This window comes from Triticum aestivum, chromosome 4D (assembly GCF_018294505.1).
Source record: "Triticum aestivum cultivar Chinese Spring chromosome 4D, IWGSC CS RefSeq v2.1, whole genome shotgun sequence".
In the NCBI taxonomy this organism is placed as follows: Eukaryota; Viridiplantae; Streptophyta; class Magnoliopsida; order Poales; family Poaceae; genus Triticum; species Triticum aestivum.
The window spans coordinates 329,796,047-329,803,084 of NC_057805.1; positions in this window are offsets into that span (position 1 = coordinate 329,796,047).

The following is a 7,038-nucleotide window of genomic DNA, read 5'->3' on the forward strand; positions in this document are numbered from 1 at the left end:
CCACTCAGATAGACATCCCTCTAGTCATCTAAGTGATACATGATCCGAGTCAAACTAGGCCGTGTCCGATCATCACGTGAGACAGACTAGTCATCATCAGTGAACATCTCCATGTTGATCGTATCTACTATACGACTCATGTTCGACCTTTCGGTCTCTTGTGTTCCGAGGCCATGTCTGTACATGCTAGGCTCGTCAAGTCAACCTAAGTGTTTCGCATGTGTAAATCTGGCTTACACCCGTTGTATGCGAACGTTAGAATCTATCACACCCGATCATCACGTGGTGCTTCGAAACAACGAACCTTCGCAACGGTGCACAGTTAGGGGGAACACATCTCTTGAAATTTTAGTGAGGGATCATCTTATTTATGCTACCGTCGTTCTAAGCAAATAAGATGTAAACATGACAAACATCACATGCAAATCATAAAGTGACATGATATGGCCAATATCATCTTGCGCCTTTTGATCTCCATCTTCGAGGCGCGGCATGATCACCTTCGTCACCGGCATGACACCGTGATCTCCATCATCGTGTCTTCATGAAGTTGTCTCGCCAACTATTACTTCTACTACTATGGCTAACGGTTAGCAATAAAGTAAAGTAATTACATGGCATTTTTCATTGACACACAGGTCATACAATAAATTAAGACAACTCCTATGGCTCCTGCCGGTTGTCATACTCATCGACATGCAAGTCGTGATTCCTATTACAAGAACATGATCAATCTCATACATCACATATATCATTCATCACATCCTTTCGGCCATATCACATCACATAGCATACCCTGCAAAAACAAGTTAGACGTCCTCTAATTGTTGTTGCATGTTTTACGTGGCTGCTATGGGTTTCTAGCAAGAACGTTTCTTACCTACGCAAAAGCCACAACGGTGATATGCCAATTGCTATTTACCCTTCATAAGGACCCTTTTCATCGAATCCGATCCGACTAAAGTGGGAGAGACAGACACCCGCTAGCCACCTTATGCATCAAGTGCAAGTCAGTCGGTGGAACCTGTCTCACGTAAGAGTACGTGTAAGGTCGGTCCGGGCCGCTTCATCCCACAATGCCGCCGAATCAAGATAAGACTAGTAACGGTAAGCAAATTGAACAAATCATCGCCCACAACTACTTTGTGTTCTACTCGTGCATAGAATCTACGCATAGACCTAGCTCATGATGCCACTGTTGGGGAACGCAGCAGAAATTCAAAATTTTCTACGCATCACCAAGATCAATCTATGGAGTCATCTAGCAACGAGAGAGAGGAGTGCATCTACATACCCTTGTAGATCGCGAGCGGAAGCGTTCAAGAGAACGGGGTTGATGGAGTCGTACTCGACGTGATCCAAATCACCGATGATCCTAGCGCCGAACGGACGGCACCTCCGTGTTCAACACACGTACGGAGCAGCAACGTCTCCTCCTTCTTGATCCAGCAAGGGGGGAGGAGAGGTTGATGGAGATCCAGCAGCACGACGGCGTGGTGGTGGAAGTAGCGGAATTCCAACAGGGCTTCGCCAAGCGCTGCGGGAGGAGGGAGATGTGTCACGGGAGGGAGACGGAGGCGCCAGGGCTTGGGTGCGGCTGCCCTCCCTCCCCCCCACTATATATAGGGCCAAAGGAGAGGGGGGCGCAGCCTTGGCCCTTCCTCCAAGGAAGGGTGCGGCCAGGGAGGAGTCCATCCTCCCCAAGGCACCTAGGAGGTGCCTTCCCCCTTTAGGACTCCCCCTTTCCCTTATCTCTTGGCACATGGGCCTCTTGGGGCTGGTGCCCTTGGCCCATATAGGCCAAGGCGCGCACCCCTACAGCCCATGTGGCCCCCCGGGGCAGGTGGACCCCTCTGGTGGACCCCCGGACCCCTTTCGGCACTCCCGGTACAATACCGATAATGCGTGAAACCTTTCCGGCGACCAAAACAAGACTTCCCATATATAAATCTTTACCTCCGGACCATTCCGGAACTCCTCGTGACGTTCGGGACTCCGAACAACTTTCGGGTTACCGCATACTAATATCTCTATAACCCTAGCGTCACCGAACCTTAAGTGTGTAGACCCTACGGGTTCGGGAGACACGTAGACATGACCGAGACGCCTCTCCGGCCAATAACCAATAGCGGGATCTGGATACCCATATTGGCTCCCACATGTTCCACGATGATCTCATCGGATGAACCACGATGTCAAGGATTCAATCAATCCCGTATACAATTCCCTTTGTCTATCGGTATGTTACTTGCCCAAGATTCGATCGTCGGTATCCCAATACCTTGTTCAATCTCGTTACCGGCAAGTCTCTTTACTCGTTCTGTAACGCATGATCCCGTGGCTAACTCCTTAGTCACATTGAGCTCATTATGATGATGCATTACCGAGTGGGCCCAGAGATACCTCTCCGTCATACGGAGTGACAAATCCCAGTCTCGATTCGTGCCAACCCAACAGACACTTTCGGAGATACCCGTAGTGCACCTTTATAGCCACCCAGTTACGTTGTGACGTTTGGTACACCCAAAGCATTCCTACGGTATCCGGGAGTTGCACAATCTCATGGTCTAAGGAAATGATACTTGACATTAGAAAAATCTCTAGCAAACGAACTACACGATCTTGTGCTATGCTTAGGATTGGGTCTTGTCCATCACATCATTCTCCTAATGATGTGATCCCGTTATCAATGACATCCAATGTCCATGGTCAGGAAACCATAACCATCTATTGATCAACGAGCTAGTCAACTAGAGGCTTACTAGGGACATGTTGTGGTCTATGTATTCACACATGTATTACGGTTTCCAGTTAATACAATTATAGCATGAACAATAGACAATTATTATGAACAAGGAAATATAATAATAACCATTTTATTATTGCCTCTAGGGCATATTTCCAACATTATTTTGTGTTGGCATAGAGTGGGACTAATGCCCTTAAGATCATCAAGAGTATATCCAATAGCAGCACGGTGCTTCTTCAGAGTTTTCAATAATTTCTCTTCTTCATGCTCTGAAAGGTTAGCACTAATAACAACAGGATATATCTTCTTTTCATCAAGATAAGCATATTTAAGAGTACCGGGTAAAGGTTTAAGCTCAAACACGGGATCACCCTTGGGTGGAGGAGGATCCCCTAGGATTTCAACAGGCAAGTTGTGTTTCAATATAGGCCCCTATTTAAAAAATACTTCATCTATTTCCCTTCTTTCATTCATAAACATATCATTTTCATGGTCTAGCAAATATTGTTCTAAAGGATCATTAGGAGGCACGGCAATAGAAGCAAGACCAATAATGTCATCTTTACTAGGCAATTATTTATCATGGGGTTGTCTACGGAATTTAGCAAAATAAAAATCATGAGACATGTCCCCTAAACCAACAGTAACAATATCTTTTTCGCAATCGATCTTAGCATTAGTAGTATTCAAGAAGAGTCTACCAAATATAATGGGACAAAAGTCATCTTGTGGGGAACCAAGAACAAGAAAATCAGTACGATATTTAACTTTCCCACACAAGACTTCAACATCTCTAACAATCCCAATTGGTGAAATAGTATCTCTATTGGCAAGCTTAATCGTAACATCAATATCTTCTATCTCAGTAGGTGCAATATCCTGCATAATTTCTTTGTATAAGGAATGAGGTATTGCACTCTCACTAGCACCCATATCACATAAGCCATGATAACAATGATCTCCTATTTTAACAGAAACAACAGGCATGCCAACAACAGGTCTATGTTTATTTTTAGTATCGGGTCTAGCAATTCTAGCAGCTTCATCATAGAAGTAAATAACATGCCCATCAATATTATCGACCAATAGATCCTTAACCATAGCAATACTAGGTTCAACTTTAATTTGCTCAGGGGTTGTAGGTGTTATAGCATTACTCTTACGAACCACAGTTGAAGCTTTAGCATGATCCTTTATTTTAACAGGGAAAGGTGGTTTCTCAATATAAGCAGTAGGAACAATAGGATCAACATTATAAGTGATAGTCTTTTCTTCGACTTTAATAGGTTCTACTACTTTTACTTCAATGGGAGGATGATATTTAAACCACTTCTCCTTAGGGAGATCAACATGAGTAGCAAATGATTCACAGGAAGAAGCTACTATCTCAGAGTCAAGTCCATATTTAGTGCTAAATTCACGAAAAGCATCGGTATCCATAAAAGATTTAACACAATCAAACTTAGGTGTTATACCTGACTCCTTACATTCATCGAGTTCCCAATATTCAGAGTTGCGTTTAATTCTTTCCAATAAATCCCATTTGAATTCAATAGTCTTCATCATAAAAGAACAAGTACAAGAAGTATCGAGCATGGAGCGATTATTGAGAGAAAGTCGAGCATAAAAAATTTGAATAATAATTTCTCTTGAGAGCTCATGATTGGGGCATGAATATAACATTGACTTAAGCCTCCCCCAAGCTTGAGCGATACTTTCTCCTTCGCGAGGCAAAAAATTATATATATAATTATGATCACGATGAACCAGATGCATAGGATAAAACTTCTGATGAAATTCCAATTTCAATCGGTTGTAGTTCCATGATCCAATATCATCACATAGCCTAAACCATGTCAATTCCTTTCCCTTCAAAGATAAAGGGTAGACCTTCTTCTTGATAACATCCTCGGGCATACCTGCAAGCTTAAATAATCCACAAACTTCATCCACATAGATTAGGTGCATATCGGGATGTAATGTTCCATCTCCTGTAAAAGGATTAGCTAGCAGTTTCTCTATCTTACCCGAAGGAATTTCAAAGTAAACATTTTCAGTAGGTTCAGTAGGTTGAGAAGCAACTCTTTGCTCTACTGGTCAGCGTGAAGATACCCCGAACAAGCCCCTCAAAGGATTACTTTCCATAGTAACAAGTGACAGTAAATTTCAGCACACTAAATAAATTTTTCCTTACCAAATTCCACATACCAAAGGCGCTTCACTCCCCGGCAACGGCACCAGAAAAGAGTCTTGATGACCCACAAGTATAGGGGATCTATCATAGTCCTTTCGATAAGTAAGAGTGTCGAACCCAACGATGAGCAGAAGGAAATGACAAGCGGTTTTCAGTAAGGTATTCTCTGCAAGCACTGAAATTATCGGTAACAGATAGTTTTGTGATAAGGTAATTCGTAACGGGTAATGAGTAACAAAAGTAAATAAGGTGCAGCAAGGTGGCCCAATCCTTTTTGTAGCAAAGTACAAGCGTGTACAAACTCTTATATGAAGGAAAGCGCTCCCGAGGACACATGGGAATTATCGTCAAGCTAGTTTTCATTTTCATCATGCTCATATGATTCGCGTTCGTTACTTTGATAATTTGATATGTGGGTGGACCGGTGCTTGGGTACTGCCCTTCCTTGGACAAGCATCCCACTTATGATTAACCCCTCTCGCAAGCATCCACAACTACGAAACAAGAATTAAGGTAAACCTAACCATAGCATGAAACATATGGATCCAAATCAGCCCCTTACGAAGCAACGCATAAACTAGGGTTTAAGCTTCTGTCACTCTAGCAACCTATCATCTACTTATTACTTCCCAATGCCTTCCTCTAGGCCCAAACAATGGTGAAGTGTCATGTAGTCAATGTTCACATAACACCACTAGAGGAAAGACAACATACATCTCATCAAAATATTGAACGAATACCAAATTCACATGACTACTTATAACAAGACTTCTCCCATGTCCTCAGGAACAAACGTAACTACTCACAAATCATATTCATGTTCATAATCATAGGGGTATTAATATGCATGAAGGATCTGAACGTATGACCTTCCACCGAATAAACCAACTAGCATCAACTACAAGGAGTAATCAACACTACTAGCAACCCACAGGTACCAATCTGAGGTTTTGAGACAAAGATCGGATACAAGAGATGAACTAGGGTTTGAGAGGAGATGGTGCTGGTGAAGTTGTTGATGGAGATTGACCCTCTCCCGATGAGAGGATTGATGGTGATGACGATGGTGACGATTTCCCCCTCTCCGAGGGATGTTTCCCCGGCAGAACAGCTCCGCCGGAGCCCTAAATTGGTTCCGCCCAGGTTCCGCCTCGAGACGGCGGCGCTTCGTCCCGAAAGCTTCCTTATGATTTTTTCCAGGGCAAAAGACACCTTATACCCGAAGATGGGCATTGGGGGGCTTCCAGGTAGCCCACGAGGCAGGGGCGTTCCTAGGGGTAGGGCGCGCCCCCCACCCTCGTGGACAGTGGGTGGCCCCCCTCTGGTGCTTTCTTCACCCAATATTTTTAATATATTCCAAAACTGACTTTCGTGGAGTTTCAGGACTTTTGGAGTTGTGCAGAATAGGTCTCTAATACTTGCTCCTTTTCCAGCCCAGAATCCCAGCTGACGGCATTCTCCCTCTTCATGTAAACCTTGTAAAATAAGAGAGAAAATGCATAAGTATTGTGACATAATGTGTAGTAACAGCTCATAATGCAATAAATATCGATACAAAAGCATGATGCAAAATGGACGTATGAGTTGATATAGAAAAATTTCCTGAAGATAGGGACGGTGGCTTCTGTTTGCATATACACTTCACAGAATACTTAAAACTGGTACGGATTGGACACAGAATTGGGAGCAAGATCTTGAGGGCGAAGGTCGTAAAAGTTAAGGATGTCTCAAAAGAACTTTGACCCGGGCGGAGAGAAGCCCCTATGAAGGCGATCAGTAAACACGACGACTTCTTCTAGGCCGGGTTGAGGGGAATCCTCTGTACCAGGTGCTCGCCAACCAATTACTTCTTGGGCTGCCAGTAGACCTTGAACAACAAGGTCATCTAACACAAGTTGGGAAACTTGAGACCTCATCCAATTACAAGTTGTGGTTTTTTCCATGATGAGTCGCCTAAGAAAAACTAAGAACTACAGAAGTATAAATGGCACGTCATTTACAAACGACAACTCGCCGAGTGATCTATGTGATAAGGAGGCAGTATAAAATGGTTATGGTTAAATGAGACATGGTTATTGGTCACAGATAAGTCTCC